At 49.0% G+C, this 12,890-nt stretch overlaps 1 long non-coding RNA gene across 1 annotated transcript; it reads left to right on the top strand.

The window, feature by feature from the left end:
* Positions 1–289: 289 nt before the first annotated feature.
* On the top strand, positions 290–6,247 carry LOC121463592. Its single transcript, XR_005976464.1, has 3 exons — positions 290–498; positions 4,857–4,976; positions 6,162–6,247. It is a non-coding gene; the product is annotated as an uncharacterized LOC121463592 (long non-coding RNA).
* The last annotated feature ends 6,643 nt before the right edge of the window (positions 6,248–12,890 follow it).

Below are 12,890 nucleotides of genomic sequence, written 5' to 3' on the forward strand. Positions count from 1 at the left end.
GTCACCACTGCCTGGCTCAGTGTGAGATTTTAAGCATAAAAAAACATGCTCTGAGTTGACATATTCCAGTTATAAGGAACAGTTAACCAGAAGTGGACTACAGAAGCAAAAAAGCAAGATTGGCACATTTAGAAACTTCCCCAGAACTGTGGACTTCGATGGACAAGGCCTTTGTTCCAGTTTCCGCGGGTGGTGCTGTCTGCGAGCTGAGTTTATGGCCTGAATGACTCTGTCATGATGTCAGTCGCGCTGCCGGCTGGGGGCCTTTTACACCTCAGCTACAGCAGGATATGGGAGATGCCAGTGCCATGGGATGACCACCAAGGACAGTAGCTGTCCTGGAATGGAGCTAGGCTGAGCCTAGAAGACAAGCTGTGTGCTGCAGAGGTGGAGAGAGAAGTGGTCCATTCCTTAGAGGAGCCCGGAAGACTGTGAGCAGATCCCAAGCACTGGGCCCGGCTTATTTATGCTATCAGACTTTGGATTTGCTTTGTTCAGGTGGTAACAGTGTCCTGCTTCTTCTCTCTATTTAGCTGATTTTTTTTTCTTTTTAAACAGGATCTCACAGTTGAGAGACTTTAAAGATTTTCAGAGAGACTTTGCATTTTGGGGGGAAGCAGGGACTCACTCTGTAGCTCTTGCTATATGGAACTCTACGTAGATCAGGCTCCCCTCCAATGCGGAGCTCTGCCTCCCGGGTGCTGTGATTAAAGGTGTGTGCCACCACGCCCTATGGGACTTTGCATTTTTAAAGAAACTTTGGGTATTTTAATGAGACTGAATTTTCAAAGTATTGAAATTGTAGAGACTGAAACATTTAAAGTCTATACTATGTCTATATTGCGATATTAATCTGAGATCTTGGGGATGAAGGAAAGGCTGTTGTTAGTGTTGTATTCGTGTGTCAAGTTGACAAGGGGTCAGCTGTCCTGACTAGTTTTCTGTCCACTTGACACAAGCTGGAGTAATTTCAGAAGGGGGAGTCTCAATTGAAAACACCCCTCGTAAGATTCAGGTGCAGGCAAATCTGTGCTGCATCTTCCCAGTTACCCGTCGGTGTGGATGGCCCAGTCCATTGTGGGCAGTGCCGTTCCTAGGCAGGTAGGTGTCTCAGAGCTGTGGGAAAACAGGCTGAGGGAGCCAGAGGAGGAATCAGCACTCCTCCTCGGGGCTTACAGGTAAAGCCTTGTGGGTGGTGGAAATTGAACCCAGGTCCTCTGGAAGAGCCATCAGTACTCTTAACCACCAAGCCTTCTCTCCAGCCTCCTAATTCAATACTTAATAAGCACACACAATTATATCTGTAGTAATGAGGATGGATCCCAGGGCTTCCTGCAGGCTCTAGGCAAGTGCTCTCCTTATGAGCTATATCCTGAACCCCCAAATTTTGTGTGTGTATGTAGGTTGCCTGTGTGTTGGGAATTAAACTCAGAGCCTTGAGTATGCTAGGCTAATGTTCACAAAATGTTTCTAATATCCATTTTGCAAAATTCACGAAAATTTAAGCATCAGCCTAGAGGCTCAGCTATGCACATGGATTCAGTCATCAGGACTGAGGCTCTGCACGTGGCCACTAGGGGGCAACAGACACAGAGATTCGCAGCTGGAAACCCAAGAAGAGGTGGCAGGATCTCCTTCCCACCTTCTTGGCTCAGGAACCAGAGTGGCCGAGATCCCGGTATGTCCAAAGGCCGCCTGTGGTCTCAGACACCAGGCTGTCTATGAGCATTTTGCTAAGTGCCCCTGCCATTTGAGAAAGCCCCAACAGCCACTGAACCGCACCCGGCTGCCTCTCTTGCAGGCATCTGGTGAGTGGTGTTCATATTTCCCCGTCTGGGCATCCGCAGAAGTCCAGACACTAATTGGCTGGAGTTAATTAACTGCCGGTCTCTTGGTTTATATTTTCGTCCAGCTGGATTGTTGAGAAGGCCCTGGAGGAGCACTTCCTCTGAGTCACCCTGGCAGACAGCATCTGGACCACACAGCTAGGGCCCTGTTCCCTATTCAGCTGAGGCCAGAGGTTAAGAAGAGGATGTCTGGGTTCACCACAGCATGACCTTGGACAGAGCATTTAGCTCGCTGGGCCAAGGCAGACATGCTGATGCTTCCTTGGTGTCCAGGCCTTGTTTCCTCCTGTCCTAGCTTCCAGAAAGTACTACTGATACAACAGTAGAGTTTGTTGTGCGCCGGCTGAAGGAAGAACTCTGTCTTGTAAGAATTCTAGAATGCAGATAGAGGACAAATTAGGTAAACGGGGTACTGATGTTTGGCGGGGGAGGAGGGGGGTCTGATTTAAGGTAGGCCCGTTGCTGCAAGACCTAGTAAGATTTGGCTAGGATCATGTTAGCACACGATTAAACTCTAGTAGGTCAAGACTGTTCTAGGGTGTCATGGTAGGAGAGTCTCGTAGTCTTGGGAAGGTCTGTGACTCAGTGGACTTTCCTGAACTCGACGGCAAGGTTATTTACAAAGTTTGCCTTCCTGGACAAGTTTTTCCTGGCATAATCAAGTCACAATATGTGCAGAGTATTAAGCGTCACCCGGTGTAAGTTGGAATTCTTTGCTTTATTTTATTCTTTCAACAGTCTCGTGCAGCCCATGTTAGCCTCAAACCTGCTATGTAGTCCAGTGTGGTGGTCTGAATGAGAACGGTCCCATAGACTTACATATCTGAATCCTTGCTCCCCAGTTGGTGGAACTGTTTGGGGAAGCATTAGGGGGTGTGGCCTTCCTGGAGGAGGTGTGTCACTGGGGGTGGCTGTGGGGTTTCAAAAGCCAATACCATTCCCAGTTAGCTCTCTCAGCCCCACCCCCCCAGTGGTTGTATCTCAAGATGTAAGCTCTCAGCTTCTGTTCCAGCACCATGCCTGCCTGCCTGCGGCCTGCTCCCCGCCATGATGGTCATGGACTCTGACCCTTTGAAACTGTAAGCCCCAAACAGATGCTTTCTTTGCTAAGTTGCCTTGCTCACGTGTCTCTTCAGAGCAAGAGAAATGTGACTATGATGCCCATTTTAAGCTTGAACTCCTGATCCTCCTCCATCCCCCTGGTGCAGAGATGTAGGCACGTGTACCCCACACAGCAGAGATGCAGGCACGTGTACCCCACGCAGCTGAGACTCAGGCACGTGTACCCCACGCAGCTGAGACTCAGGCACGTGTATACCACGCAGCTGAGACTTGCCAAGATCTTAAAAAAGGCCCCGTGACATTCGAGTCCTGGCCTACTAGGAAGCTGTGTAAGCGGGGCAGCTCTCTCCTGAGTACCTGCCCTCATGCGTGTAGTGGGGAAGGTGGCTCCTTGGACACGGGTAGTAAAGTGAAGTGGAAGAGCCGTGTTGAACATAGCTGCCAGAGTTGTTCTGAACGAAGTTCCAGAAGATTCTGGGGGCACTTCAGTCCTGCAAACTGTGAATCCGGGATAACAGACTTTGTGAGAAGTCATGATCCAAAGGAGGCCCTTTGGGAAGAGCGGGCGTTGCCCAGATTGAGAGGAAGCAGAAGAAATAAGAAAACTAAGCACTGACTGAGCCCAGGATGCGGGGACTCCTTTGAGTCCCTTCTTGTTCTCAGTATTTAGCAAGCAGTTATTTTTCTTTTTATTATCATTTTCATTTTGTTTGTTTGTTTGTTTTTGGAGACGGGGTTTCTCTGTGTAGTGTTGACTGTCCTGGAACTCCCTCTGTAGACCAGGCTGGCCTTGAACTCACAGAGTTTCGCCTGCCTCTGCCTCCCGAGTGCTGGGATTAATGGTGTGCACCACCACCGCCCGCCAAGCGAGCAGCTCTTTACAGCCTGGATGTTGTGGAATATTATCTTAAGATGTGCTACATTTGTTTTCCCTATGGAACATTTGTTTTAATGATACAAAGATGTGTTGCATTCTTTTATGTTGCATTTGTTTAACTTTGTGAAGCTGTGATGCTTTGCCTGTCTAAAACATCTGATGGGCTAATAAAAAGCTGAATGGCCAATAGCTAAACAGGAGAAAGGATAGGCGGGGCTGGTAGGCAGAGAGAATAAATAGAAGGAGACATCTGGGAGGAGAAGATGGAGGAGCAAGAGAACAAGGAGAGGAGGACACAAGGCCAGTCACAGTCACACAGCCAGCCCCAGAGAAAGAGTGAAAGTAATGTACAGATGGAAGAGAAAGGCAAAAAGCCAGAGGCAACACGTAAATGGGGGTAATTTAAATTTAAAAAAGCTCACTAGAAATAAGCCAAGCTAAGGCCGGGCATTTATTTGGGAACTGGGGAGTGGGCACCTCAAAAGAGTAAAGAGTAAAAACAGTCAACTATACCTGGAGCTTTCAGGTTTGCAGGAGATCCTTGAAGTCCCCAGGCATCCATCCGTCTGTCTGTCTATCTGTCTATGTATCTATGTATCTATCTATCTATCTATCTATCTATCTATCTATCTATCTATCTATCTCCTACTTAGTTTGTTAGAGACAGGCTCTCACTTTGTAATCCTGGCTGGCCTGGAAGTCACAGAATTCTATCTTCTTGTCTGTGCCTCTCAAGTGCTGGGATTTCAGGCTTGTACCACACAGGGCAGCTGCGTTCACCCTGCTGGCAAATCTGTGCACAGCCTAGTGTGTAACCAAAGCAGAGGGCGCCGAGTGACACTGTGAGGTTAGGGAAGTGGCTCTTTTTATTTTCTTATGTTTTAAAGATTTATTTATTTATTTGTTTGTGTGTGTGTGTGTGTGTGTGTGTGTGTGAGAGAGAGAGAGAGAGAGAGAGAGAGAGAGAGAGAGAGAGAGAAATCATATTCTTTTCCGAGCATGAGCTGATGTTACATTATTGACAGCTGTAAATAGATTTACAACCTTTGACCTAGCTATTTCCTTTCTAGGAATCTAACTTGAGGAAGTAATTGGAGATGCTTTCAAAGATGTTTTAAGCAAGTTTTATTGAGACATTATGTGTAACAGTAAAAGCAATGAGTGTCCAGCCTGAGAAGACACAAGGTTAAGTAAGTGTTGTTGCGTTTTACAATGGGATATTATGTAGACATTAATAACCATGTTATGAATGACTTACTGATATGCGAATGTGCCAGGCTATATTATAATTTAAAATCCAATTAGTGTAGTAGTATGATTACAATATTATAAAAATAAAAATATATTATCTATAACTTGTTTAATTAAGTAAAAATTTTGAGGCTTTTAATTGATCAGTGATTTTTAATTTTTTTACATTTTTTTACTTTTTATGTGCATGAGTATTTTGTCTGTCTTAGTTACTGTTCTATTGCTGTGAAGAGACACCGTGACCAAGGCCACTTATAACAGAAAGCATTTAATTGGGAGCTTGAGAGAGACTGGGCCTGACATGGGCTTGATTAAGGATGCTTGCTTTTCTTACAGAGGTCTCAAATTCAGTTCTCAGCATCCATACTGGGCAGCTTGCAACCATCTCTAACTCCAGTACCCGGGGATTCAACACTGTCTTCTTTCCTCCTTGGGTATCCACACATATCTTGGATATGTGCACATAGACACACACATATACATATAAATAAAAAATAAATCTTAATAATTATCTCTCAGAGCAATCAAATACAGTATTTGGAATCTTTCGAGACAGAGTTTCTCTTTATCGCTTTGGAACCTGTCCTGGAACTCACTCTGCAGACAGGCTGGCTTCAAACTTACAGAGATCTGCCTGCCTCTGCCTCCCAAATACTGAGATTAAAGGTGTGCACCACCACCACCTGGCTTTAGCTAGGGTTTTTTTAGTACTCCTAACAATGGGAATGGTGGTGACTTTGACTCTTTTGACTGCTCTTGGGACTCTTTTCCTCCTACTGGGTTGCCTTGCCCTGCCTTGCTGAGCAGTAGTGGCGCACACCTTTAATCCCAGCACTCGGGAGGCAGAGGCAGGCAGATTTCTGTGAGTTTGAGGCCAGCCTGGTTTACAGAGTAATTTCCAGAACAGTCAAGACTTCACAGGGAGACCCTATCTCAAAAAACAAAACCAAAGCCAGCTAAACAACCACAGCACGTATGCAGAGGATCTAATGCAAGATCCGTGGTTGTCACTTTGGTCTCTGTGAGCCCCTGTGAGCCCTGCTTAGCTGATTCTGTGGGCCATGTTCTCTTGGTGTCCTTTGACCTCTCTGGCTCCTGCAATCTTTCCTTCTCTTGTTCTGTAGGGTTCCAGAGCTCTGCCCAAAGTTTGGCTGTGAGTCTCTGCATCTGCTCTATCTCGTGATGTTTATCCACACTCCATCAGAACGGCATGATGTAAGTAAGGCTGTTGCAGGGTCTGGGTTTAGCTGTGGGGCCTGTGCCCATGGAGCACAGTGCCCAGATTCACTGGCATCTTCTCGGCCTTCCTAGTGTTCATGCAATGTGGAAGGCAGATGTAGGTGGGGGGAAGAAATGAATCAAGGATGTTTCCCCAGCCCAAGTCTTGAGCAACTGGGGAATCATGCTGCCGATTCCTGAGCCAGGAAAACCCGAGCGTGCATCTCTTTGGGAAACCTGCTCAAAGTCCAGGTTCTGGTGTCCAGGTCATGACTTGAAGGGACAGGCATGGAAGCGGGCATGGGGGTCAGTGACCCCAGCACACAGGATGACCACTGATGACCACTCTTGGCTGCTGCTGCTCCTCTCACACACCTGCAGCTCCCCACCCTTGCCGTCAGCCTCCTGGCTGCAGAAACAGCCACACTGACTGGCCCCAAGTTGCTCATTAGCAGCAATTAGCAGAACCACTCATTTCCCTGGAGGGAAGAGGGGGAGGAGAAACAGGTTGGGAAGTAGCTCCCACCCTGCGGGGGTGGCCCAAGCTGGTTTCTCCATGTTTCCTCTGTGGCAGGCATGACGTGGCTGCCCAGGTCACACCTGGGGTGGGGGACAGCTAGGCCATGGCTCAAAAGTGCCCCCCCCCAAGGCAGAGACATGCATCTTTCGGCCATGTATTCAGCTCACCTGGAACTAAAGCAGGGCCATGGCCCTGCACCACCCTCTACTCTCCAGCCAGATTGAAGCCCCATGTGGCCAGTCTCTTACTCCTCTGTGAGTCTCAGAGACACTGACCAGGAGATAACCCCAGCCATACCTCTATGTCGGAACTCAGAGGTCCGACCTCTTGTCCATGAGTCAGGATGAGTCATCAGGAGTGTGAGGAAGAGTTTAGCCTGACCAAGGGCACCCCTGTGTATCCTGTAACCCATTTTCTCCGGGCCACGTCCCCAGCTGGACTCTGCCTGGCTCCCTCTGAACCTTCTGGCTCTGTCCAGGGGATGACCTGGTTTGTGGCATCAGCTGCCTGATGGAGCCCAACTGATATCAAGATGCTACTGTGATGACAGCCACTTGAAGTCTGCAAATTGTGTGGCTATTGTCAGTCCTGCCAGCGGGCAGAGCCAGCTTTAGCAAGCCCATCACCAGCACCGCTAGGCCCTGTTATTGGTCCATCATTAGTTCTGCCTTGACTGGCCTGGTACTGTCCGTGTAGCCCAGCTGCCTCCGACCTGATACCGTCCTCTTGCCTTGGTCTCGTGGGTGCTGGGGTTACCACCGCATCTCTCTGTCTATTTTCAAATCTGATCTTGTCGTGGTTCTGAGCCATGGATGTGTGGCTTTCCTCCTGGCAGGCAAGTTACCTGTCACTGGGCTCTACCCTCAGGCAGAGTCCCTTGAATTAGCCAGCGATTTTAAGGACAAAGTGCAAAGGGAGCTCCAGGCTCACCCAAAAATTCGTGAGTCACCTTGAAGTGGTGGAAAGAAGCTGCTCTCTCTAGCAGAGGGAGCAGGCTGGGATGGGGCGTAGAGGGAGAGTCCTGGAACCCAGTACTGTTCCTGGGGGAGGGCTGGACACTTCTTCCCCAGGCCCCCTTCCAGGCTGGTGGGCATTGTTCATGAGCACCGTGATGTCAGTGTGGAGAAGGAGATTAACACTCAGAACTCCAGCAGCCGTCTTCTCTTTTCTTTTATAAAGCTTTGATTTTATCGTTAAAATTATTATTTATTTTTTTCTCATGATAGGGCTCCTCTACTTAGCCCAGGCTGGACCTCAAGATCCTTCTGCCTCAGCCTCCCAAGTACAGGGACAGCAGGTGTGGATCATCACACCCGACTCCAGCCTACTCACTGAAGATACAAAGGCTGAAAACACACCTTCCAGGCAGCTTCTGGAAGGGAAGAACTCCGAAGATGGAGAAAGTAAAGACACAAGGGGAGCCACAAAGGCAGGGATAAAAGCAGCTGATTAAAATACCTGAGCCTCTTGGTGGAACCCAAGAGCCAGACATGCTACATATTCCAGGAAGACAGTCTCAGCCTGATGCTCTGGGAGTCACATGATCAGCATGGAGCTCGGAAGCCTAGCACCCAGAGTCAGATAGCTAAGCCCTGTCTGTGTTCAGAATGCATGGGATGGTCAATGTTGGGATCCCTGAAAGGACAGGAAGGTGGGCTGAACAGGGAGAGCGATTCTTAATCTCCACCCGTAGGAAATGCTGAGAACTTCCTTACAGGAAAGCTTTGTTCTCTGGGCTCAGGGGTGGGAAGTTCCCAGACTGCAGAGCTCCGCATTGGGAAGAGGAGATGGAAGAAAGGATGTCACGGGTCTGCACCATGCAGCCCTATCCTGACTTTCTTGTCACCAGAGAGCTGTGGGGCGGTGTGGAGTCAGGCGTTGTTGGTGTGCTGGTTTGGATGAGAGGGCTCCCGTAAGTCTCCAGCACCGAACACTCGGTCGTCAGTGGTTGTTTGAAGAGGGTTAGGTATGTCCTGGCTGGAGGAAGTATGTTACTTGGGGAGGGCTTTGAGGTTTCAAAAAGACACCTACAGTTTCAAGTGAGCTCCCTCTGCTTCCTGTTTGTGGATCAACATGCGTGTGAGCTCTCAGCCGCTATCCCACCACCTTTTGCCTGCTACCTCCACTCTGCCCTCCTGGACTCTGACCCTCTGGAACTGTAAGCCCTAAATAAACTCTTCTGCAACTTGTCTTGGGCATGGTGTCTCATCACAGCCTTAGAAACGTGACTAAGACAGTCGGCTTGTCATAGGAGGGGCGGAGGGACAGAGCTCTGGGGAAGAGCTGGGAAGGGCTAGAGGAGCCTGAAGGAAGGCAAGGGCATGGGGACTTTGGGAGGGCTCTGAGGGGGGACCACACCCAGGACTGGGTTGGAGCCCTGAAGGACCCGAGTTTCTGAGAGGCAGAGAAGCCCAATGCCTTGCTGTTTCCAAGGCAACAGGTTCACAGCTGGGAGTGTGATCAAGTGGGAGGCGGGACATCAGAGAGCAGTGCTGCCTCAGTAATCTAGTATCCCCAGGGCCACCCAGACCAGGCTCCTCAAAAGCATTCATGCCCAGTGGGGCAGTGAGGACTCACCTGTGTGCCCCTCTCTTGTCCAGGCACAGTGATAAAAAAGCTGTCAGAAGCAGTGGAAGGAAGGCTCACAGCTAGGGGGGAGGGCGGCGATACCGTTCCTCACAGAGCGTCCCCAGGGCTCCCAGCCTTGGCTGCGAGGAGGTTGGCTGCATCAAGTTGGCAGTCAGGAGGTGGAGGGAAGAGAATGATGGTGCCCATCGGGCTTTCTCCTGTCTACTCTTTTATTCAGCCTGGGCCCTCAGGTCAGGGGATGGTGCTGTCCACAATCAGACTATGTGGTCCACCTTCAGCTAAACTTCTCTGGAAATACACTTGGCAGGCCACAAAAGTATGTCTGCCAGGTGATTCCAAATCCGATCAACTATCACAAACCGGAAGCCCTCTGTTTCTCAATTTGATACCCAAACCCATCAATTTACCTGTAACACTTTACCCTTTCCTTCAAGGCTCGAATTTAGGTCATTTGTAGGAGGCCCTAAAATCTTTTGTTGTTGTTGTTTTGTTTTTGAGACAGGGTTTCTCTGTGTAGCCCTGGCTATCCTGGAACTTGCTCTGTAGATGAGGCTATCTTCAAACTCAGAGATATCTGCCTCCGCCTTCTGAATTCTGGGCTTAAAGGTGTGTGCCACCATGTCTGGCTAGGTCCCCAAAATCTTACTAGTTCTAATATTGTTGAAAAGCTGAAATCTCTTCTGAGACTCAAAGCAGTGTTGGTGAGGCACTGTAAAATAGAGAGAGATATATAAGTCGTATATTTCCAATGTAAAATGGCACAGGGTAGTTTTTCCCTTGGCTTTCCACCTTGTGTGCAGCATCCAACCTCTGGTGGATCCCAAAATCCTCAAAAAGAGGTTCAAGCAGTTTTCCTGGCACCAGTCAGACTGATACCTCACAATTAAGCAAAACTGGCAGGAACCCAGAATTATCAGCAACAGGGTGTGGAGAAGACTCACGAACAACATGCTGATGACCAAAATTGATGTTGTGAGCAGCAAGAAGACCAAGCTCACGCTGCCAATTGGCTTCAGGAAGTTCCTGGTCCTCATCAGGAGCTGAAAGTGCAACAGATCTTACTGTGGTCAGTCATTCATTTTCCTCTAGGAACTGCAGCGCCACCGTAGAGCCAGCTGTACAGTTGGGGTCAGAGCCACTAAGGCCAACACCAGGCTCACAGTGTTTTATTTGTGCTTATGTAAATCTGCAAAAACAATCTACTGAATGATAAAGAGTAAATATTTCCACTCCATAAGGGAGGAATGTAGGGGTAGCGAGGGAAAACTGGATTAAAGCAAGGTCGAGATTTTGAAGGGAGACCCTGCAGTTCTGTGCCTGGCATCTGGGGCTGCTGGTGGCATCATCCAGGTTCCAGCAGGTTTGGGTCCTCCATTCATCCCATTCTGCAACCTGCAGTATATGCAGCCTCTCTCAGGTCAGCTCTATCCTCTGCCTGCAGCTTTCCTGGGCGGATGTTCTAGCCCTGGCATAGCCAACACCCTAGGGCAGTGGTTCTCCATCTTCCTAATGCTGCGACCTCTTAATACAGTTCCTCATGATGTGGTGATTCCCAACCATAAACTTATTTTGGTTGCTACTGCATAACTGTAATTTTGCTACTGTTATGAATTGTAATGTAAATGTCTGATGTGCAGGATATCTGATATGTGACCCTTGTGAAAAGGGCACTGGACCCAAAGGAATTGTGACACACAGGTTGAGAATCACCACCCTAGGGTCCCTACAATTTAGGGTTCACTTTCGTAGCTCAATAGAATAGCCTCCTTGCCAGGAAGTCAATCTTGACACACATTGCCTGGCCTCAGTGACCTGGAAACCTGGTGCAAGCTTCCATGATCTGGGCATTACGTGGATGCCATTGTGAAGGGTTGATCCCACCTCAGCGTGTAGTCTGGTCTCTGTGAGCCTCGTCAGCTGAGCCTGAGAAAACACTGCCTATCCAGTTTCTAGCAGGGAACCCTTCAGTTCTCAATCCAGGCTCTCTCTGTCTTGTCTTCCGGGCAGGTGCTACTGTTTTGGGGCAGAGGTCAGAGTTTCTCTGTAATGGTGCCAATCTAGTTCCACTTACAGCGACTTCCTGCACCCATCATTCCTGCACCCATCTTTCCTGCATCCATCTCTTTCCTGCACCCGTATTTCCTGCACCCATCTTTCCTGTACCCATCTTTCCTGCACCCATCATTCCTGCACCCATCTTTCCTGCACCCATCTCTTTCCTGCACCCATCTTTCCTGCATCTTTAAACTCCTGCTCCTCTCCTTACCAAACTGCACATTTCCCTTGCATTTAGGACGTTCTCATGGTGGAATTGATTAAAAGCAGGGGCAGCAGCTGTGCTGCAGCTTAGAGCTATGTTCACTCTACTGAACAACTAAGTCCATTACTTTTGAAGTCAAGAATGAAGCCTTTCTCTGCCAGAGGATAGCATGAATGGCGGCTTATAGTCCAGTTCTGAGTAGTCATATTCTCCTCTGAATTTCATGAGCCCAACCTTTCCTAGTCACGTGGTTTTCTGGGTAGTCTGAACTCTCACCAGAACGGCCCATCAGACTGATAATATTCTAAGGGTTCTTGAGGTTACAGCACCAAATCTTGCACACTCCTCTCACAAGCCAGTGCAAAGGCCTGCAGACCACATGGGCAGATTCGGACAGCGATGGCCCTCTCATTGGTACCAGTTTTCTGTGTTAGCTCCTTTTCCCTTTCTGTGACAGAATACTCACACTACAGAATGCCACTTTCCGAGTATGACTGCCACCGTCTTCGTCGGCACAGCGGTGACCGCTTGTAAGAGGCTCTGAGAACAGGCTTGATGGCTGTCGATGTTCCTTTATAGAAGGAGCAGGTGGGCAGGGTCGTTAGACCCTCACCCGCGAGTCCAGCTGCTCTCCTGCACTGTCTGGCCATTTGTATGTAACTCTGCCCTAATTGCATGTGGCCTTCAGTGCTGGAGTGGGAAGGTTAATGAGGAGGGGGCGTTCTTTCTATGAAGCTGGGAGGCAGTCATCATCCACGCAGGTTGAGACTTTCCGGAGGTGTGGCTGCTATGGAGTCATCCACGCTCCTGTGAAGCAACCCTCATCCGTGATCTGTAAGGAAGCCCAGTAAACTCATTGCTTTCACAGCTCGGATTCTAGTGGAACCCTATAAGGAGGGGATAGACATGATTTGGATTTCCTTCATGCCTGGGGAAGCACGGCAGACAGCAGGAGCAGGAGGCAGCTGGGCGGGTCTCAGAACCAGGAAGCAGAGATGGCTACTGATGATCAGCGGCTCCCTCCTTTCCCCCTTTAATCCCATCTGTGTCAGCCCAACAGGATCTGGAATCACTTGGGTGATGTGCCTCTGAGAGTGCTTTTGGGGAGTTATCTCAATCACATTAATGGATGTGGGAAGACCCATCTTAGCTGGGACTGGACTCTATAAGCTGAACACTAGTGTGCATCCCGTGCCCCTCTTTCCAGACTGTGGGTGTCATGTGACCTCCTCTCACTCCTGCAGCCTTGACTTCCCTCCCTGATGA

Source organism: Microtus oregoni, unplaced genomic scaffold (assembly GCF_018167655.1).
Source record: "Microtus oregoni isolate MIOR12 unplaced genomic scaffold, Mior012 000027F_ref0000203, whole genome shotgun sequence".
In the NCBI taxonomy this organism is placed as follows: Eukaryota; Metazoa; Chordata; class Mammalia; order Rodentia; family Cricetidae; genus Microtus; species Microtus oregoni.